This window comes from Salvelinus fontinalis, chromosome 19 (assembly GCF_029448725.1).
Source record: "Salvelinus fontinalis isolate EN_2023a chromosome 19, ASM2944872v1, whole genome shotgun sequence".
In the NCBI taxonomy this organism is placed as follows: Eukaryota; Metazoa; Chordata; class Actinopteri; order Salmoniformes; family Salmonidae; genus Salvelinus; species Salvelinus fontinalis.
Window position 1 is genome coordinate 8,267,602 of NC_074683.1, and position 23,390 is coordinate 8,290,991.

Consider the following 23,390-nt stretch of genomic DNA (forward strand, 5'->3'; position numbering starts at 1 on the left):
AACTATGTAAAGAAAAAAGTATTTAATAAGAATATTTCATTCATTCAGATCTAGGATGTGTTATTTTATCGTTCCCTTTATTTTTTTGAGCAGTGTATAATCACGCCCCAAGCTGACCCCAATGGATACTAAAGGAAACGGTCCATGGCAGACCATCCAGTCCTGACCCCGCCAGATGCAGCAGTCTGGATACTGCGCACATGTCACGCTGCCTAGTGACTTTCCCCTCTCCCAGCTGTAAGCACACTGTGTGCAATACTGGGAGCAGTGACATCCAAGGGATAAAACCTAGGTAACCCTTGCCCCTTGCTGCTATATGCTAGGAAGATAGCCTCCACAAAACAGTGGGGGAGACGCTGCTTAAAGAGCACCCTGCCGCTAGCTGGATTAGCAAAACAGACAAAAAGTTAGTCACATAACTGGATATCCACAGTCTGCTCAATGTACGTGCGTAAAGCTCGCACCAGACAAAGGGCATGTAACCTCTGTCTTGTAAAGCAAAAAAGAGGAGGCGAAAAAGGGAAATAGCTCAAAAGCTAAGGACCTGTAGGACACAGCCATGACTTTCGGGATGAAGGCCGCATTTGGATGAAACGTCACCATAAAGTTGCCTGGGAGAACTGAGCACAGGAAGGATGTATGGATAATGCGTGGAGGTCCCCAGCACGTTCAGCCAAAGCCATGAGCACTGACAAGCCCTTTATCTTGGCACCAGAGCTCAAACTCTTGCCACTTATTCACATACAGCCCTCTCGTGGAGGATGCCCTTGCATACTGAATGGTAGCAATAACATTCGGAGGTAAACCGCTAGCCATCAGATTGGCCCTCTTAGTGGCCAGGCCCATAGGAACAACAGGTCCCTGCGTAATGGGAGCTTTCACGGGTCCCAGCCTAAACGGTGAATGATCTCGGTGAACCAATGGTGCCTGGGCCAATGGGGAGCCACAAGAATCAATATTTAGCCCTCCTGGCGCACCCACTCCAACGTGGACTGAATCAGAACCACTTGCGGAAACAGGTAAAGGAGGGTCCGAAGCCACTAGTGCACCAGAGCGTCCGTTCCCAATAGGGCAATCGGGTCCCTCATCGAGACAACACTAAGTGTTTTCTCGCGATGCGTAAAGATCTACGTCGGCCCTGCCGAAAATATTCCTGGGAGAGCCTCCACTACTGAGAGAGGGTCCCACACCTGGATGTAATATCTGCACCCGAGTTGAGGCAACCAGGGACATGCGTCGCTCAAAGAGAAAGCATGTGCACACTGCTCCCCAGGAATAGGGAACGAGCCAAGATTAGGAGGGAGAGAGGCAGTCTCTCCCCATCTGTTGATGCACGCCATCACTAAAATATTGGGGAAGGAGCTGAGCGCCAGATACTAATTGACTTGCAGTGCGCTCCGCACCAGTGTCCATTAGCCCCCGAATCAAGTTGCCTTCGTACAGCGCACCCCACCCTCGGTGGGATGCGTCTGTTGTGATCACCTTGAGGGATACAACTCAGCCCATATGAGCAACCTGACAATAGCAGAGGGTCCCAACACTGGGCCATGGCCCGTAGCCCTGACAGGGACATCCAAAGTAACTGGATTAGGCTGTGAGATGCGTTCAGGTAAGTGGTTACCACTCAGCGCTGTAAGGGCCGTATCAACAATAGCCCTACAGGAACGACTTCTATCACAGAAGCCATCGTCCCCAGTAGGCATAGGCACTGGCAAAAACGCAGTTTGTGACCGAGACAAAATTTGGCTAAGCAGAGCCGGAACCTACAATAGCTTGAGTCTAGCTTGAGCTTAGCTCGAGACCCAGAAACAGAATGCGCTGAGATGGAGTCAGACAGCTCTTTTTCTGGTTTCTTATGAAGCCTAGAGACTGAATAAATGACAGTAGCATGGATGTGTGGAACACTGCTTGCCACTCGTCTCCGCCGCTACCAGCCAATCGTTGCAATAGCCGGCAGCTCGTGAGCATTCAGCTCATGAGCAGAGTTTGTAGACTCTGAGATGCTTGTTGGGGGCACGTATGTCTAGAGTCAGTTGCAAAGTCCCATCCCTTTTCGTAACCAGGAATACCAGCTGTACCAGCAGTCCCGGTTCTTCAACATAGGAACCTTTCGGATTGCCTGCTTCTGGAGATAGAAGGATATTTCCTACCTCAAAACCGGCACTCAGGAACAGTCGACGGGATAACGCTGCTGAAGCGTCGGGGACGCACAACAAACTGTACCCTGATGTCACTGTTCGCATGATCCAGGGCGGCACTGCACATGCACCCTGGTGGGAGCAGACAGCGAGACTCCCGTGAAGTGCTATCTGAAGGGGAGGTACTCCATTTTGTGGACTGGGAGAAATTGGTTCTTCTTACATTTCCACCACTCTTGACAATCGTGTTTCTGAACATGGAAAAGGAACTCTTTTCATCGAACTCACATACGGGAGACAACATTTTTAACACCCGTGAACACTGTGGAACTCGGTTGAAAAAAACGGTGTTTATGTGACTAGGTTTGCCTAAAGCAAAGGCCCACACTGGGTACACGGGCTCCGGCGATCAGTGATGTACCCCGATTGGCTGTGCCACTTGGGGGTATTGTTGTCACAATGAGCCTCACTTGGTTTAGGCGATAAGATACGTTCCGGTACCCGGCTGGCACCCAGCGCTGGACAGCAGCATTAAAAACAGACCCTTGGAATTTTTTTACCATGGAGGTCACCCTACCGACTAGTCGTAGGTACTGGTGACAAAGCCCTTTGTAACCTAGTTGGGAATGGGACAGATAGCTCTCAAAAATGTGCCCTTTCTGTGGTAACAGACAGGGGCGATTCGAAATTTGAATCTAATTCCCAGGAATGAAAAGCGTTGAGCTGGAGACAGACAGCTCATTTGGGGGTTCATATGAACCACGGAGACTGCGTGTGGGATAATAGCGTGTTCATGTCCAACCCTGCTTGTTCCCTCGATTCCGCTACCAACAACTAATCGCCAATAGAGCCCATAACCTCTATCACTAGACACCTCATAGGGACTAGTGAGCTTCAGGCATTTAATTTGCATATACCCTGCCCATTCCATCCCCAATTTGTGCCACCAGTAACTGAAAAACCTACATGCCAAGTATAGACCATATATTGTGTTCCCTATGGTTATAGAAAAGAGCAGAAGCTTTGAACTCTCCATTCAGAACACAGTCCTACCTACAGTACCTACAGGTTATGGAACATTTGCTCTTTTAGTATTTCTCCAGTAGTTTTCCTCAAGGAGAAAGCCCTCCACTTCTATGTCAAAAATATTAAAACAAAAAACTTTTGTAAATACTATAGTAATATCCCGCAAAAGTCTACAGTAAATACTACAGTATACTACAGACGGCAAAAACACTACAGTGAATACTACAATATACCGTACTACAGTCCACAAAAACACTAGTAAATACTACTACGGTATTTGGACCTTGATCTCTCTTATGATGAACATCTAAAAAATACTGCTTGCATGGACTTGCTCCTTCCTACCTATCTCTCCGATTTCGTCATGCTGTGCATACATGCACGTACGCTACGGTCACAAGACGCAGGCCTCCTTATTGTTCCTAGAATTTCGAAGCAAACAGCTGAAGGCAGGGCTTTCTCCTATTTTTATGTAATGGTCTGCCGATCAATGTGAGAGACGGAAACTTTGTCTCGACCTTTAAGTCTTTACTGAAGACTCATCTCTTCAGTAGGTCCTATGATTGAGTGTTGTCTGGCACAGGGGTGCGAAGGTGAACGGCAAGGCACTGGAGTGACGAACCACCCTTGCTGTCTATGCCTGGCCGGCTACCCTCTCTCCACTGGTATTCTCCGCCTCTGACCCTATTACAGGGGCTGAGTTACGGAATTGCTAGTGCTCTCCCATAACGTCCCTAGAATGGGTGCATCACGTCGTGCCAGGCTTTTCCGCTATACTCGATTTGAGAGGGTTGAGTCACTGACGTCATTTTCCTGTCCAGTTTTGCGCCCCCTCGTGCTTGTGCAGCGGGGGAGATTTTTGAGGGCTATAGTCCGCCTTGTCTCAGGTTAGTAAATTGATGGTCTGTTGATATCCTGCTAGTGGTGTGGGGGCTGTGCTTTGGAAAAGTCGGTGGGGATATATATTGATGTCTATAGTATTCTCTCTGGTATGCAATCTGGTTTCCGCTCAGGTTATAGATGTGTCACTGCAACCTTAATGGTCCTCAATGATGTCACCATTGCCTTTGATTCTAAGCAATGTTGTGCTGCTATTTTTATTGACTTGGCCAAAGCTTTTGATATGGTAGACCATTCCATTCTTGTGGGCAGGCTAAGGACTATTGGTGTCTTTGGCCTAGTTTGCTAACTACCTATCTCAAAGAGTGCAGTGTATAAAGTCCGAGCATCTGCTGTCTCAGCCACTGCCTGTCATCAATGGTATACCCCAAGGGTCGATCCTAGGCCCCACACTCTTCTCAATTTACATCATCAACATAGCTCAGGCAGTAGGAAGCTTTCTCATCAATTTACAGTTGAAGTCAGAAGTTTACATACACTTAGGTTGGAGTAATTAAAACAAATTTTTCAACCACTCCAGAAATTTCTTCAAATTTCTTCAGGATCGGTGGGTCCCCTGCAGGACGTTGAGCTAACGTAGGCTAATGCGATTAGCATGAGGTTGGAAGTAACAAGACAATTCCCCAGGATATAGACATATCTGATATTGGCAGAAAGTTTCAATTCTTGTTAATCTAACTGCACTGTTAAAAATTTACAGTAGCTATTACAGTGAAATAATACCATGCCATTGTTTGAGGAGAGTTCACAGTTTTGAACATTAAAAGTTATTAATAAACCAATTAGGCACATTTGGGCAGTCTTGATACAAAAGTTAACAGAAATCCAATGGTTCATTGGATCAGTCTAAAACGTTGCACATAGTGCTGCTGCATCTAGTGGCCAAAATCTAAATTGCAGCTGGGCAGGAAAAATACATGATGGCCTTTCTCTTGCTTTTCAAAGATTATGAAAAAAAAGAAACTGTTGTTTTTTTCTTTGTATTATCTTTTACCAGATCTATTGTGTTATATTATCCTACATTCCTTTCACATTTCCACAATCTTCAAAGTGTTTCCTTTCAAATGGTACCAAGAATATGTACAGTTGAAGTCGGAAATTTACATACACTTAGGTTGGAGTCATTTAAACTTGTTTTTCAACCACTCCACACATTTCTTGTTAATAAACTATAGTTTTGGCAAGTCGGTTAGGACATCTACTTTGTTCATGACACAAGTAATTTTTTCAACAATTGTTTACAAACAGATTATTTCACTGTATTACAATTCCAGTGGGTCAGAAGTTTACATACTGTGGCAGACCAGGGGCTTGGGTCAAAACGTTTACACAGATCAGACAGAGTAGGATTAGCTCAGTTTCAAAGGTGTTCATTAAAATAATCGTTCAAAAGAAAAGAATAAGTCTCCCTCAAGAGACCCTCTCCCAGATACTGTCCTCTTGGCTCCAGGTCTTGCTGTATCCTGTGGGGATCAAAAACTGAACTGAGTCCTGTTACCTCTGCAACCATCCCCAACTATACAGGAGTCCTTTCTTCCCCCCCACTCTCTCACTGTATGCTGCCCTTCTGGAAGCTTTATGGAACTTGCACAGCTGGTGAGCAATCAGTCCTTGATTACTCACCAACTGCCAATCAGCCCCAATTAGGCCTGGTCGGAGAGCCCGTCGAGATCTGGCACGTCCAGCAGATGGAGCCAACGCATGGTGATGTATAATCCGTCTGTCACCAAGCCAAGACGAGTCTCTCCCTGGTGGCTGACCTGCTGTATGCCACAATACACTAAGTTGACTGTGCCTTTAAACAGCTTGGAAAATTCCAGAATATTATGTCATTGCTGTTGAAGCTTCTGGATAGGCTAATTGACATCATTTGAGTCAATTGGAGGTGTACTTGTGGATGTTTTTCAAGGCCTACCTTCAAACTTAGTGCCTCTTTGCTTGACATGGGAAATCAGCCAACACCACAGAAAAAATGGTAGACCTCCACATATCTGTTTTATCTTTGGGAGCAATTTCCAAACGCCCTTGAAGGTCCCACGTTGATCTGTACAAACAATAGTACGCAAGTATAAACACCATGGGACCACGCAGCCATCATACCACTCAGGAAGGAGATGCGTTCTGTCTCCTAGAGATGAACGTACTTTGGTGCGAAAAGTGTAAATCAATCCCAGAACAACCGCAAAGGACCTTGTAAAGACGCTGGAGGAAACAGGTACAAAAGTATCTATATCCACAGTAAAACGAGCCCTATATTGACATAACTTGAAAGGCTGCTCAGCAAGAAAGAAGCCACTGCTCCAAAACCGCCATAAAAAAAGCCAGACTACGGTTTGCAACGGCACATGGGGACAAAGATCGTAGTTTTTGGAGAAATGTCCTCTGGTCTGATGAAACAAAAATAGAACTGTTTGGCCATAATGACCATCGTTATGTTTGGAGGAAGAAGGGGGATGCGTGCAAGCCGAAGAACACCATCCCAAATGTGAAGCACGGGGGTGGCAGAATCATGTTGTGGGGGTGCTTTGCTGCAGGAGGGACTGGTGTACTTCACAAAATAGATGGCTCATGAGGGAGGAAAATTATGTGGATATATTGAAGCAACATCTCAAGACATCAGTCAGGAAGTTAAAATTTGGTCGCAAATGGGTCTTCCAAATGGACAATGACACCAAGCATACTTCCAAAGTTGTGGCAAAATGGCTTAAGGACAACAAAGTCAAGGTATTGGAGTGGCCATCACTTTACCCTGACGTCAATCCTATAGAAAATGTGTGGGCAGAACTGAAAAAGTGTGTGCGAGCAAGGAGGCCTACAAACCTGCCTCAGTTACACCAGCTCTGTCAGGAGGAATGGTTCATAATTCACTCAACTTATTATGGGAAGCTTGTGGAAGCCTACCCGAAACATTTGACCCAAGTTAAACAATTTAAAGGCAATGCTACCAAATACTAATTGAGTGTATGTGTCACGTTCCTGACCTATTTCTGTTAGTTTGTTGTATGTGTTAGTTGGTCAGGACGTGAGTTTGGGTGGGCATTCTATGTTGTCTGTTTCTATGTTGGTTTAAGGGTTGCCTGGTATGGCTCTCAATTAGAGGCAGGTGTTTGGCGTTCCTCTAATTGAGAGTCATATTTAGGTAGGTTGTTTCACAGTGTTCGTTGTGGGTGGTTGTCTCCTGTGTCAGTGTTTGTCGCACCATACGGGACTGTTCGGTTTGTTTTTGTACATCGTCATTTTGTGTAGTCTATTTTTCCCTGTTCGTGAGTTCTGCGTTTTATGTAAGTTCGCATGTCCAGGTTTGTCTACTCCGTTTTGTTGTTTTGTTAGTTTATAGTCAAGTTCGTGTTTTCGTCTTTTCTGTAAATAAATATGTCAACTCAAGACGCTGCATTTTGGTTTAATCCCTGCTCCTCCTCTTCATCCGAAGAGGAGGAGGAAAACCGTTACAGAATGTAAACTTCTGACCCACTAGGAATGTGATGAAAGAAATAAAAGCTGAAATAAATCTCTCTACTATTATTCTGACATTTCACATTCATAAAATAAAGTGGTGATCCTAACTAACTTAAGACAGGGAATTTTTACTAGGATTAAATGTCAGGAATTGTGAAAAACTGAGTTTAAATGTATTTGGCTAAGGTGTATGTAAACTTCCGACTTAAACTGTATAACATTTAGTTTTACTTTTTATTTTATTCAAGTATGATGATTGAGTAATTTTTACACCAGTACTTAAGTACATTTAAAACCAGATACTTTTACTCAAGAAGTATTTTACTTGGTGTCTTTCACTTTTACTTGAGTAATTTTCTATTAAGGTATCGGTACTTTTACTCAAGTACGACAATTGAGTACTTTTTCCACCACTGCACGCCTGCTAGAATACGGAGACATAATTTATAGATCGGCAGGTAAGGGTGCTCTCAAGCGGCTAGATGTTCTTCACCATTCGGCCATCAGATTATGCACCAATGCTCCTTATAGGACACATCACTGCACTCTATACTCCTCCATAAACTGGTCATCTCTACATACCCGTCGCAAGACCCACTGGTTGACGCTTATTTATAAAGCTCTCTCAGGCCTCACTCCCCCCTATCTGAGATATCTACTGCAGCCCTCATCCTCCACATACAACACCCATTCTGCCAGTCACATTCTGTTAAAGGTCCCCAAAGCACACACATCCCTGGGTCGCTCCTCTTTTCAGTTTGCTGCAGCTAGCGACTGGAACGAGCTGCAACAAACACTCCAACTGGACAGTTCTATCTCCATCTCTTCATTCATAGACTCAATCATGGACACTCTTACTGACAGTTGTGGCTGCTTTGCGTGACGTATTGTTGTCTCTACCTTCTTGCCCATTGTGCTGTTGTCTGTGCCCAATAATGTTTGTACCCTGTTTTGTGCTGCTACCATGTTGTGCTGCTGCCATGTTGTGTTGCTACCATGTTGTTATCATGTTGTGTTGCTACCATGCTGTATTGCCATGTTTTGCTGCCATGCTATGTTGTTGTCTTAGGTCTCTCTTCATGTAGTGTTGTGTTGTCTCTCTTGTCGTGATGTGTGTGTTGTCCTATTTCTGTTAAAAGTATTTTTATTTTTAATCCCAGCCCCCGTCCCTGCAGGAGGCCTTTTACCTTTTGTTAGGCCGTCATTGTAAATAAGAATTTGTTCTTAACTGACTTGCCTAGTTAAATTAAGGTTACATAAAAATACAAAATAAATATCCTGCCTGGTTGGCCCTGTCTGGGGGTATCGTCGGATAGGGCCACAGTGTCTCCCCACCCCCGTCTCAGCCTCCAGTATCTATGCTGCAATAGTAGTCTGTGCCGGGGGGCTAGGGTCAGTCTGTCCTAATTGGTACAATTCTCCTGTCTTATCTGGCGTCCTGTGTGATCTTAAGTATGCTCCCTCTAATTCTCCCATCTCTCTCTCGCTTTCTCTCTCCCCTCCTGGAGGATCTAAGCCCTAGGACCATGCCTCAGGACTACATGGACTGATGATTCCTGCCTGTCCCCGTCCCCAGTCCACCTGGTCATGCTACTGCTCCAGTTTCTTCTGTTCTGCCTGCACCTATGGAACTCTGACCTGTTCACCGGACATGCTACCCTTTCTCAGACCTGCTGTTTTGACCCTCTCTCTCCCTATCTCGCTCCTTCTCGCTCTTTCTACCGCACCTGCTGTCTAGACATCTGAATGCTTGGCTATGAAAAGCCAACTGACATTCACTCCTGAGGTGCACCCTTTATAACTACTGTGATTATTATTTGACCTGCTGGTCATCTATGCTCGTTTGAACGTCTTGAAGAACGATCTGGCCTTAATGGACATGTACTCTTGTAATCTCCACCAGGCACAACCAGAAGTGCCTAGTTACTCTCTGTTTCTTCCTAGGTTCCTGCATTTCTAAAGTTTTTCCTAGCCACCGTGCATCCACATCTGCATTGCTTGCTCTTTTGAGCTTTAGGCTGGGTTTCTGAATAAACATTTTGTGACATCTGCTGATGTAAAAAGGCCTTTAGAAATATATTTGATTGATTGATACAGTATACCACAGTCCACAAAAAAAGACTACAGTAATTACTATAGTATTTACAAAATAATTTTTACTACAGTATTTATACTATAGTAAACTGCAAATACTACAGTATAAAATATATTGCTATATAGTATTCATAATTGTGTCCATATTGTCCATGAGTTTCAAGTGGTTAGACCATATGGTTCAAGAGAAAATAACCTAATTAATGAAAAAAAGTATCTAATCAACAATGGAATTCATTTCAATTAACTCTGCAACTCTTCCAACTATTTACTTTTTCACAATGTCACGCCCTGACCATAGATTGCTTTGTATGTTTCTATGTTTTGTTTGGTCAGGGTGTGATGTGGGTGGGCATTCTATGTTGTACGTCTAGGTTGTCTATTTCTGTGTTTGGCCTGGTGTGGTTCCCAATCAGAGGCAGCTGTCTATCGTTGTCTCTGATTGGGAGCTAAACTTAGGTAGCCTGTTTTCCATTGTGGGTGATTGTTTTCTGTTTAGTGTATGTTCACCTGGCAGAACTGCTTCATTTTCGTTTTTTCCTCGTTGTTGTTTTGTGTAGTGTTCAGTTTCTATTAAATATGACGGACACTTACCACGCTGCATTTTGGTCCTCCTCTCCTTCCACCAACGAGAATCGTTACACACAACTGCAACCAATTCCTTGACAAAATATGTATAACAAAGACATATGGACATTTTTTTTTATTGTGTAAATTTTTTTTTAAGGATATTTCATGTTGAAACCCACATATTAAACACCAATGGTTTATATTTATGATAATTTATGAGGGACAGATATAATTACAGACACCTGTGATAATATGAATTACCCTAAAAGGCCACTAGATCACTTGTGATAAATTACATAAGTTAGAACAATTCTGGTAGTTTACTGGTAAACTTTGAATGTTTTATACCATCCCTTTGCAACCCTATCCAGAACAAAAACTACAGTTTATGAATCTAATCTCACAAAGAAGACTAGAGAATACCACCACAAAATGTAATGACATGAGCAGAAGAAAAACTGCCCAAAATAGGTTAAAAATAAATGGCCTTATGACAGTTAAGCACATCATCTGTTTCAGTAGTGAGTCAAAATACTCTAAGTGGTTGATTTGATGATGTTAAATGTGTGAAGAGTGAAGTTCTCTGGTTAAGTTGGGCACTGATGCGTGCTGTATACAATATTTACCTAAGCTCTGTGTGAGTCCGCCGAGCCCTTCCTCTGCTGGAACTTTAGTGGCATGCAGTTTAAAAGAGGGGACCCAAATACATTTGGACCACTCCATCCTCTCAGATAGAGAGCTAATTTACTCCATGACTTCACAAATTACTCTTCTGCACTAGATTAAGTTTTTCTTCTAAAATAATGCAATCAAACATCTCTGGAGAGACCTGGAAATAGCTGTGCAGCAACACTCCTCATCCAACCTGGCAGAGCTTGAGAGGATCTGCAGAGAAGAATGGAAGAAACTCCCCAAATACAGGTGTGCCACGTTTGTAGCGTCATACTCAAGAAGACTCAAGGCTGTAATCGCTGTCAAAGGTGCTTCAACAAAGTACTGAGCAAAGGGTCTGAATACTTATGTAAATGTGATATTTCTGTTGTTTTTTTAAACAATGTAATCAATGTTAGAATAAGGCTGTAACCTTCCAAAATTTGGAAAAAGTCACAGGGTCTGAATAATTTCCGAAGGCTGTAACTCTAGCCCAATTTTTATGAGGCGGTGGAAAGTCAGAGAGAGGGGGCAGGAAAGGGTTTTCAGCATTTCCAATGAACTTTACTGTACCTTAATTCACCTATTAGCTGTAGGACTATTGACCTTCAGGGATTTGCTCTCACCTCTTTGTAGAATTCACCACCCCAATAAGCTCAACTGAACCCTTCAATGAAAGAACCATGTATCTCAATTTTGGGAAATGTTAGTGATATGGTATATTTCTAGTTGTATAGTCAATATGAATCATCCAGAGTCTTGATATTACATACAAAAAATGGACAACATGTACAATACATGTACATTTCTGTTGAGAACTCTTGACATTACAGTGAACTTCTAATACAAAAGATATAAAGACACAACATCTGTAATCATCTGAGAATAAAAAATACACTATGGTTCTTCGGTTGAAGGGTTCAATTATTGTGGGGAAGAGGGTTCAAGAAAAGGTTGAAGATATCAGTCTGACTATCAGCAACAACTTATGTGATTAATACACGGGACTAAAGAAGCTCTATCTCTGCAAAAATGATTTCTATACTTCTAGATGTGGGTACAGTGCCGCTTTGAAAATGCCAACCCAGTTCCCTGCGGTGATACAGATGTAGGATCTTAATTTGACCTATATTGTCAGAGCAAAGTAATCCTGCAGCAACAGAATTTTAACGTTTAGTCCATAATGTTGCTTGATCGGTGGTTGGGCCATTAGCTGGCCAAAAATAGGCTACATGAAAAGTGCAATACTGTTAATATAACTGTGTCGGTATTCAGTGAAATTATGTAAATCACAAAACTCATCTGCCTTTCCTGCAGTGCAGGAAAATTCTCAGCAACAAAAAAGGGATCAAATTAAGATCCTACATATATTGGCTCGTCCTCTGCACAGTTATGCAATGGAAGATCAAAATGGACTGTGTTACTTTGTTCATTGTACAGTGGAGTTGTTTGCATACGACTGCCGAAAGCATCATTTTGTATTGATGAAGAGGTAAAACCTAAAACAGGCAAAGCAGAAGGACACTATCAACAGAGCTACTGCTCTCCTTCATATCCCACATAGACTTCCTCTGAAGCTCTATGACAAACATGTCAGCAAAAATAAACCATTATCATCAATATACTGGCACGACACTATAGACGAGTATTTAAAAATCAAGTCGATGTTATTCAATTGCTTTAAACTGTAGAGAATGCACATTTATTTTGGTTGTTTACAGGGGAACTAAAGAAATTGACAGTATAATATGTTAAGTCAATTTTTGGGGATTAAAAAATATTTATTCTCTTGAGATGCCTGGATTTAGTAAGGTTTTGGTGAACTGACTTTTGAGGCATTTCAAAACGGAAGCACAGAAGGACAGCACGGAAGGACAGAATAAATCAGATTTAAATTCAGCTTTCAGACAGGGAGGGCTGGGAAGTTGCTCGTCTGACTGAGACAGATTGTCAGCAAGAGAAAGTCGAGTCTAGAGGGGATTACAACAAGGCTCTGTTAGTAAGTCTAAAGGCACACCGTATAACAAGACTGATATGCAGATTCCTATAAGCAGATTCCTATAGTCATTGTCATCATTGCCTGGACATCAGTTATAGATAAAAGGGACATGAATGCATAATCAAACCATTGACCTTTAAATTAATTTGTGAAATACTTATCATTCGATTGAAGTGTCGTAATCAATTGTGAAGACATATAGATGAGGTTGCTGTAGTCCTTGCGGTTACAATGTAAACAACGAATAAGCTATACAACTCAGCATATTTCGGTATATGACTAAGATTATTGATAGTGTAAAAGGACTTTAATATTAAAAGGTAGGTTTTTGAGGGGAAAATAGGAGGAAATGCAATTATTCCAATGGGGTGTCTGGCTCAAAAAGCCGAAGAGCTGAAAAGTCAAACTGCTTCAGTTGGATTCCCCAGCTTAATCCTAAACAGCCAGACAGCGAGCGGCAGACTGAGGTTTACATGATTATGTGTGCAGTGCACTGCAGAAAACTAATCCTGTCTTTCACAGCCCTTTATTCCACACACAGGGCTCTAGCAGCATGTCTAAAACGCCACTAGAAAGAACAGAACATAAACAACAACATCTGGGTTTCTCTCATCAACCCCCTAAAATGGGGTTATTATAGTAGTATATTACAGTTGCAACACTGTAACAGTCCATTTGTTTTTTCATTAGTGACGGACGGACGGACGGGGATCGCTACAGTTAAATATCGCAATATTATTTTGGATTCTATAATATCGATGCTTTGACTCCAAGTATCGATAAAAAATAAATTGCTAGGTATTTTTTTTTTATCCTAGAGCTTGTTCTCCATCTTCTTTTTAAATAGTGAGCAAACATGTTTTCAGCACTTTCCATTCCATGACTGATCAAAACTCGTTTTCTCGTCTCTCTGCAGCAGACATACAGTGAATTCGGAAAGTATTCAGACCCCTTAACTTTTTCCACATTTTGTTACATTACAGCCTTATTCTAAAATGTATTAAATTATTTGTTTCCTTCATCAATCTACACACAATACCCCATAATGACAAAGCAAAAACACGTTTTTTAAACTTTTTGCAAATGTATTAAAAAATAAAAAACTGAAATTACATAAGCACATAAGCAAATCCCTTTAATCAGTACTTTGTTGACACACCTTTAGCAGTGATAACAGCCTCGACCCTACAAGCTTGGCACAACTGTATTTGGGGAGTTTCTCCCATTATTTCCCTGCAGATCCTCTCAAGCGCTGTAAGGTTGGATGGGGAGTGTTGCTGCAAAGCTATTTTCAGATATCTACAGAGATGTTTGATCAGGCTTAAGTCCAGGCTCTGGCTGGGCCACTCAAGGACCTTCAGAGACTTGTCCCGAAGCCACTCCTGCATTGTCTTGGCTGTGTGCTTAGGGTCATTGTCCTGTTGGAAGGTGAACCTTCACCCCAGTCTGAGGTCCTGAGTGGTCTGGAGGAGGTTTTCATCAAGGATCTCTCTGTACTTTGCTCTGTTCATCTTTTACTCGATGCTGACTAGACTCCCAGTCCCTGCCACTAAAAAACATCCCCACATCATGACTCTGCCACCACCATGCTTCATCATAGGTGCCAGGTTTCCTCCAGATGTGATGCTTGACATTCAGGCCAAAGAGTTCAATTTTGGTTTCATCAGACCAGAGAATCTTGTTTCTCTTGGTCTGTGAGTCTTTTGATGCCTTTTGGCAAACTCCAAGCGGGCTGTCATGTGCCTTCTACTAAGGAGTGGCTTCCGTCTGGCCACTCTACCATAAAGGCCTGATTGGTGGAGTGCTGCAGAGATGGTTGTCCTTCTGGAGGTTCCCCCATCTCCACAGAGGAACTCTGGAGCTCTGTCAGAGTGACCGTCGGGTTCTGACTAAGGCCCTTCTCCCCCGATTGCTCAGTTTGGCCGGGTGGCCAGCTCTAGGAAGAGTCTTGGTGGTTCCAAACGTTTTCCATTTAAGAATGATGGAGGCCACTGTGTTCTTGGAGACTTTCAATACTGCAGACATTTTTTGGTACCCTTCCCCTAATCTGTGCCTCGACACAATCCTGTCTCGGAGCTCTATGGACAATTCCTTCAACCTCATGGCTTGGTTTTTATTCTGATAAACACTGTCAACGGTGGGACCTTATATAAAAAGGTGTGTGCCTTTCCAAATCATCTCCAATCAATTGAATATACCACAGGTGGACTCCAATCAAGTTGTAGAAGAATCTCAAGGATGATCAATGGAAACAGAATGCATCTGAGCTCAATTTCGAGTCTCATATCAAAGGATCTAAATACTTATGTAAGTAACTATTCAAAATGGGGGAAAAGTCGAGGGGTCTGAATACTTTCCAAATGCACTTTATAGTGAGCAATATGTTTGGAACATCAAATCGCAATAACATCACAGTATCGAATCGCAATACATATAGAATAGTGAGAATCGCAATACATATAGAATCGTGAGAATCGCAATAAATATTGTATCGGCACCTAAGTATCGTGATAATATCGTATGGTGAGGTCCATGGCAATTCCTAGCCCTACTTTTCATGGCTGCCTTTAGACTTCCCGTCATCTCAAGGTCATGGGTTCAGTTGACTACATGGAAGGGAAAGCTATGTGAAATCACTGAAAACATGCCCTGATCACAAGGGAAATCAAGTAAAATTCTCAAGAGGCCTCAGAACCACTCTTCTCCTATCAGGCAGCTGGGACAGGGAGGGAGGCAGACCAATATTCCGCAAGTGCTCCTTTCCCATATTGTTTTCTTTGAAATTTCTTCCATTCTTTATGAACGTTTGCATATTTATCATCGACTGGAGAAGGAAGGAAATGTTCATACATAATTCTGTGTAAAATGTGATTACTAAATAAACGGGTGGCAAGTGATACATGCAGTTTCTACAACTGGTTGTCTATCATATTCGTGAATAGGCAAAATCATAGAAAAACAAAGCAAGATAAACAATGATCAATGATTTAAGTTTCTACATAATATTAAACATTTTGTGGAGCGGCCACACATTTCAATAATTTTGTTTTGCATGTTTTGGCTTCAAACAGCATATACAGTGGCTTATTACAAAAGAATGATACATCTAAACTTGGATGACATTCAAGCATAAGGACCAGGAAAAGAGTTTCTACTCCAAGCTTTGTTTACTGACTTCGGTGTTGAGGTAAACAACCAGACAAACGTTTCCATGGATGATAACTGGCATCTCTCCTATACAACACTTACTGGTTAACAACAAAGTTCCCACTCAACACCATGTCTTTGTCTGCTGCCATTTTGGATAGCAGTGTACAAGTGCAGTGTTTCAGTCAGTTAGCAGCAGCTCATCAGTATGCACTGAGAGGAACACCTGTGGTGTATGCTCCAGAGTTTCATTTGATTGCTAATGTTTCCTTCAGAGACCTTCCGTTAAAGACGGAAGAGACAAGTAATGAGACCTGTGCAGGGGGATTGGAATGCTAACAACAGAATGAGCATAAAACTAGGATGCAGTAGCCAGCCAGCCACACAAACAGCTGAGAGCAAGTAAGCCTGGGATATTGTCTAGAGGCTGGGAAGTATTCAGAGCTTGTTTTTGCTGTGCACAGAGAGTTATTTATTTGATTTTAAGACAACTCCTGCATCCACACGTACCTCCACCAAAATTTGCGATGCCCAATATTGTAGCAGAGAGGTGTCCGAAATGGAGCGGGAAGCTGGGACAGGGATTGTTTTCCATCTCTTAAGCACTATGCAGCTCTCTGAGCATTGATTGCACTCTCACTGCGATGAGATATTGGGGCAGCTTAAAGAGGTAAATAAGTAAATAGAGTAAAGGTAGGACACTAATCCTACAATTCAAGCACATTTCTTTCAGTTTGTTTTTATGCTTGTAAATTGCCTGGGTTTATATACTGGAACAATCTTTTGTGTCATGTCCTGTTAGTAACATAGCATGGTACATTTCAACATTGTAAACCTGCATACTCTGCTTAATCAAAATCTGAATTCCTAGACGTATCTTGAGGTCCCATGTACTTGGATGGCTTAGTAAAAGGGTATATTATACGAACAGGAGCCAACTGATGGATGCTTACAGCGAGACTTAAATGTACTCCAACACCTCTCACCATACTCTACATAAGGCATCTCCTATGAATACTTGCATTTCAACGTTTCATGTACTAAAATATTAAATAATAGCGTTACTGAAATCCAAATGACTAAAAACAGTTCTGTGCAGTGATTCAAAGTACCACACAAGGCTAAACTGGAAATCTGGGATTCTATCTAAAGTGAAATCACTTGCCCATGAAATTGTAGATTGCTTAAAATAGATGAAACACTGAGAATGCAAAATACTATCCTGCATACTGATAAGATAAAAAGTCATTTCTAATGTTATCAGAAGATACAATGCATACTTCCTAATCAGATTTTGGGTCCAACTATGGACTCAAGACATGAGACCAGGGCTAATCAGTATAGTGATAATGTGCCACATGAGTATAGAGAGTTGGTTCACAATGATGCCATCAAATTTAGCGAATGATACAATCAAAACGACAATATCAGGAAAACCAAAAAGACAACCCTCTAGCATTTGCCACAATTACAAAATGTATATTTCTGTTTGGATACCAAAAACATGAAAGCAACTGAAGATGTGTTACTGAAACAATACTCAGCTGTGGCATAGTGGGGGATATAGGTACAGAGCATTCAGAAAGTATTCAGACACCTTCACTTTTCCACATTTTGTTACGTTAAAGCCTTATTCTAGAATGGATTTTTTTTTAAGTCCCTCATCAATCTACACACTATACACTATAATGACAAAGCGAAAACAGGTTTTTTGAATATTTAGCAAATCTATTAAACATGTAAAACAGAAATCCCTTATTTACATAAGTATTCAGAACATTGCCATGAGACTCGAAATTGAGCTCAGGTGCATCCTGTTTCCATTGATCATCCTTGAGATGTTTCTACAACTTGGTTGGAGTCCACCTGTGGTAAATTCAATTGATTGGACATGATTTGAAAAGGCACACACCTGTCTATATAAGGTCCCACAGTTGACAGTGCATGTCAGAGCAAAATTAAAGCCATTAGGTCGAAGGATCTGTCTGTAGATATCATGACACAAGGCGAAACTCAGATACAGACACAGGAGGAAGATGGTTGAAGTTTAAGATGTTTAATAATCCAAAAGTTGTAGGCAAGAGAATGGTTGTGGACAGGCAAAGGTCAAAACCAGTCCAGGAGGTACAGAGTGGCAGACAGACTTGAGGTCAAGGCAGGCAGAATGGTCAGGCAGGCAGGTAGAGAGTCCAGAAACAGGAAAAGGTCAAAACCGGGAGGACCAGAAAAAGGAGAATAGCAAAAAGCAGGAGAACGGGGAAAACACTGGTTGACTTGGAAGCATACAAGAAGAACTGGCACTGAGAGACAGGAAACACAGGGATAAATACACTGGCACAGAGAGACAGGAAACACAGGGATAAATACACTGGGGAAAACAAGCGACACTTGGAGGGGGTGGAGACAATCACAAGGACAGGTGAAACAGACCAGGGTGTGACAGTAGAGCTCCAAGACAGGATTGTATCAAGGCACAGATCTGGGGAAGGGTACCAAAAAATGTCTGAAGCATTGAAGGTCCCCAAGAACAAAGTGGCCTCCATCATTCTTAAATGGAAGAAGTTTGGAACCACCAAGACTCTTCCTAGAGCTGGCTGCCCGGCCAAACTGAGTAATCGGGGGAAAGGGGCCTTGGTCGAGAGGTGACCAAGAGCCCGCTTGCAGTTTGCCAAAAGGCACCTTAAGGACTCACAAACCATGAGAAACAAGATTCTCTGGTCAGTGTGTGCAAACACTGCAGTGAGTGCAAACCTGGTCAAGAACTACAGGAAACGTATGATCTCTGTAATTGCAAACAAAGGTTTCTGTACCAAATATTAAGTTCTGCTATTCTGATGTATCAAATACTTATGTCATGCAATAAAATGCAAATTAATTACTTAAAAATCATACAATGTGATTTTCTGGATTTTTGTTTTAGATTCCGTCTCTCTCAGTTGAAGTGTACCTACGATAACAATTACAGACCTCTACATGCTTTGTAAGTAGGAAAACCTGCAAAATCGGCAGTGTATCAAATACTTCTTCTCCCCACTGTATACTCAAATTTTGCCAATAATTTCCTAAACGGCCGCCTGTTGAAAGAAAGGTGCCCCCTTGTGAAAAATCTGATGCACAACAGTGACATACAGTGCCTTCGGTAAGTACACTACATGACCAAAAGTATATGGACACCTGCTCGTTGAACATCACATTACAAAATCATGGGCATTAATATGGAGTTGGTCCCCCCTTTGCTGCTATAACAGCCTCCACTCTTCTGTGAAGGCTTTCCTCTAGATGTTGGAACATTACTGCAGGGACTTCCTCCCATTCAGCCACAAGAGCATTAGTGAGGTCGGGCACTAATGTTGGGCAATTAGGCCTGGCTTTCAGTCGCCGTTTCAATTCATCACAAACGTGTTTGATGGGGTTGAGGTCAGGGCTCTGTGCAGGACCTCGCTTTGTGCACGAGGGCATTGTCATGCTGAAACAGAAAATGGCCTTTCCCAAACTGTTGCCACAAAGTTGGAAGCACAGAACCGTCTAGAATTACATTGTATGCTGTAGAGTTAAGATTTCCCTTCACTGGAACTAAGGGGCCTAGCCCGAACCATGAAAAACAGCCACAGACCATTATTCCTCCTCCACCAAACTTTACAGTTGGCACTATGCATTCGGGCAGGTGGCATTCTCCTGGCATCCACCAAACCCAGATTTGTGATTCATCACTCCAGTGAACTCGTTTCCACTGCTCCAGAGTCCAATGGCAACGAGTTTACACCACTCCAGCCGACATTTGGCATTGTGCATGGTGATCTTAGGCTTATGTGCGGTTACTAGGCCATAGAAAGCATTTCATGAAGTTACCGACGAACAGTTCTTGTGCTGACGTTGCTTCCAGATGCAGTTTGGAACTCGGTAGTGAGTGTTGCAACCGAGGACAGAAAATGTTGATGTGCTACACGCTTCAGCACTCAGCTGTACTGTTTTTTGTGGTCTACCACCTCGTGGCTGATCCGTTGTTGCTGCTATACCTTTCCACTTCACAATAACAGCACTTACAGTTGCCTGGGGCAGCTCTAGCAGGAGAGACATTTGACTAACTGACTTGTTGGAAAGGTGGCATCCTATGATGCCAGCTCTTCAGTAAGGCCATTCTACTGCCAATGTTTTTCTATGGAGATTGCATGGCTCTGTGCTCGATTTTATACACCTGTCAATAACGGGTGTGGCTGAAATAGTCGAATCCACTAATTTGAAGGGGTGTCCACATACTTTTCTATATATATATATATATATATATATATATATATATATATATTGAATTTATACCACTTGACTTATTCCACATGTTGTTGTGTTGCAGCCTGAATTCCAAATGTAATAGTATCAGACAGGTCATGATGACAGATGCAATAAAATGCAAATTAATTACTTAAAAATCATACAATGTGATTTTCTGGATTTTTGTTTTAGATTCCGTCTCTCACAGTTGAAGTGTACCTATGATACAAATTACAGACCTCTACATGCTTTGTAAGTAGGAAAACCTGCAAAATCGGCAGTGTATCAAATACTTATTCTACCCACTGTATAATGCACCACCCAAAGGGAACAGGTAAAGGCAACTCCTAAAGCTCTACTAAAGCTCTGCAAAAACACCCATTCCTGCAAAAATACTTATTTTATTTTTCCCCCATCTTTCATCAAATACAAGCCTTGGTTTGGGAATGAAGAATATCATGAAAAGATATTGGGCGATGAAACAAATATCTAACAGATTTACCTACTGGTAACCTGCTTCAAATGGCTTCATCTGTTCTGAATAGATGTATGACAAACCAAGTCCTATTGTTTTAATTATAGGGCTGCATATTTTCATATTCACCCACTTAAATGATTTCCTTGGCATTATATTTTCCACTAGAAATTCTGCAGGAGTAGTGAACCCAACCAGACCCATCTTTGAAAATCATTCCTTGGAATACATTTCACATTAATTGTTGTGTGGTTCCCCATTTGGCCTCCTGGTGCAGCAAATGTCACAGTATGTCAATGCAAAAAGTTGAATAAATTAACTCCCACGTCTATTGAAGCTGCAATCGATATATCAATGTCAAGGAACTGGATTCAAAGCTGTAAATAAGACATAAGGCAGAAATGGGGATGCGATAGAGCCTGTGCCTGCCAGGATTTGTTCACACACCTGTGTCTATATGTTCTGCAGATGTGCATGTTTTATTGGTGCATGTGTGGTAGGATGAGCAAGAGTTTTGATTTATATTGATGCTTTGGCTAAAGGGATTATGTGATCCAATCAGTGCAAAATGACAAGGACAAAGATTATTACAGTGGAGCTCTAAGGAAGATGGATGAGGTGCACAGTAGCATTTGTTAGATACCAAACCAATAACTGAAATTAAATTGGACACCACACACTCCACATCAAGGTTAAGGCAGGACCTACAACTACATGACTGCCAGGGATGAAAAGCCAAAGGGAGAACATTTATATAAGCAGTCCCCCTTTGCAGACTTCAAGAGGAATCTCATATAATAAAATAGATGTGCTAAACAAATTCACCACGTATTTGAGGTCAAAAAGGCAAAAACCAAGGACTCAGCATATTCAACATGAATGTAAGCCTGTGAGCGCCTGTTGAAAGGAGGCAGTCACATTGACGGCACTGACGAGAGTCCTACAGGCTCTCAACGTGCAAGGGAGCAGAACTCTTTGACAGCAGCACAAAAGTACGTAAATGAAAGTGATTGTAGTCAAAGGCTGACATTTTCATTTTCTCTGTAAACACCTAAATCTCTGCCAAAAGAAGATTGTGCTAGTGCTAGATTGGTATTATCAAGCACACAAACTGAAGAGGTGTAGGCTATGCCTTTGTATTGTTGATATGCTGCCTATCACATTATCATGGTTATGTTTCAAATCACAATTATGCTTTTTAGTATCAGACAAATCATACAGAGAGAATTGGCATATATCATGTTCCTAAGCTACAGTAAGCCTAAACGCATAATCATATGCATGGCCATATGGGATGCATCATGTGCGTGGGCACAGCACGATTTAATAAACGCACTATTAAAATGACTTAACTGCAACGCAATATAATTTAGCCAAATTTCCATAATGTATTGTACACAGACACAGAGTATGTAACTTTATGGTAACACTTTAAATTAAGTAACTCCTATACCTGTGTCTAGGCTAACATTGGCCCATAGGCATTCCTGTATTTATTTCAGTCTTCTCATCTTTCTGGAGGTTGGACATAGGACGGGAGATATAACAGACATGATGGTACTATAAGATGAATATGCCTCTGTACAGCCAAGAGGACAGCGGGAGTTTTAGAGATATCAGAAGAAACTACACAGACACTACATGCCACATAGACAACAGTGCCTAGAACAGGGCTACATACAGTAAGACAACCTGCCCGTTTATTTTGATTATTAGAAGACTTCTTCACACCAAGTTTCTAATCGCCAAAATGAAGCGTACTTTGGGGGGGGCAGTTCATTTTGAAGCAGGCTAGTCCACTGTCATTATCAAAATAGCCCCCATCAAGAGTTGCCCAGTGCTGCACAATTGAGTAGAAATACTAAATCTATTATCAGTGGGCTCGCGTCCAGCGGAGGGCACAGGAACACGCAGATGCTAGAGCAACACTGTGGATTTTTAGGAGTTCATTAAGGAAATACCTCGCGACTGAATAAAAAAAGATTTGAACAGTAGCCTGATATGAGCTGGTTGGGACCGTGAACGCAACCGTGTAAATATTACGGTAAACTCATTTACATGGAGTCAAATCCCCGGCATAGGCTACTAAACAGTTGATTAAAGTGACTCTGAAACAGTACAATAGACGGCAGAAACAAGCAAGCTGAGCCTACCTATTTTATCGTCTCCATCCCATTCAGACTTCTGGTCCTGATGCAAGAGCGGTGCCTTCAGCATCCTAAAGCGAAACGCTATTTGTCTCGAAGAGAAAAGATCGTAGTGCCTGGAGTTAGAGCTCACACATTGACAAGAGACCAGCCCAATCAGAAAGTAATCCGATGGAGTCGTAGCCAATCCACTTGAGAGAAAGAAAGCTACTTTACATACTGTAGCAAGGTAGATTGACGTTATAAGGGTATTTCCATTCAACCAACAATTGTTATGAATTTGCGGAATGAATGGCTTTATAGCCCAGTTCTTTAATTGTAACACCAACTGGCTAGGCTAAACTACTTGCTTATGGGATAAACTGGATATATTTTAATGTTTAAAGAAATCACAAGACAAGAAACAAAAATTAACTACACAATAGGGACATTATATTCACTCCTATTTCTTAAGTGTAAAAATGTGGTGAGGCAAATCCTAGATTTCCTTTCTGTACCACAGTGGCACCCACATTACAGAC

The 23,390-nt window shown here is 42.0% G+C and overlaps 1 protein-coding gene across 2 annotated transcripts in view; it reads right to left on the minus strand.

Moving 5' to 3' along the window:
* b3galt1b (UDP-Gal:betaGlcNAc beta 1,3-galactosyltransferase, polypeptide 1b) overlaps positions 1-23,021 on the minus strand; it is a 124,729-nt gene extending 101,708 nt beyond the window's left edge. For both annotated transcript variants that reach the window (XM_055870619.1, XM_055870618.1), the window contains exon 1: positions 22,876-23,021. The gene's annotated coding sequence lies outside the window, so the exon portion shown is untranslated. The remainder of the gene's footprint in view (positions 1-22,875) is intronic.
* Between the last annotated feature and the right edge of the window lie 369 nt (positions 23,022-23,390).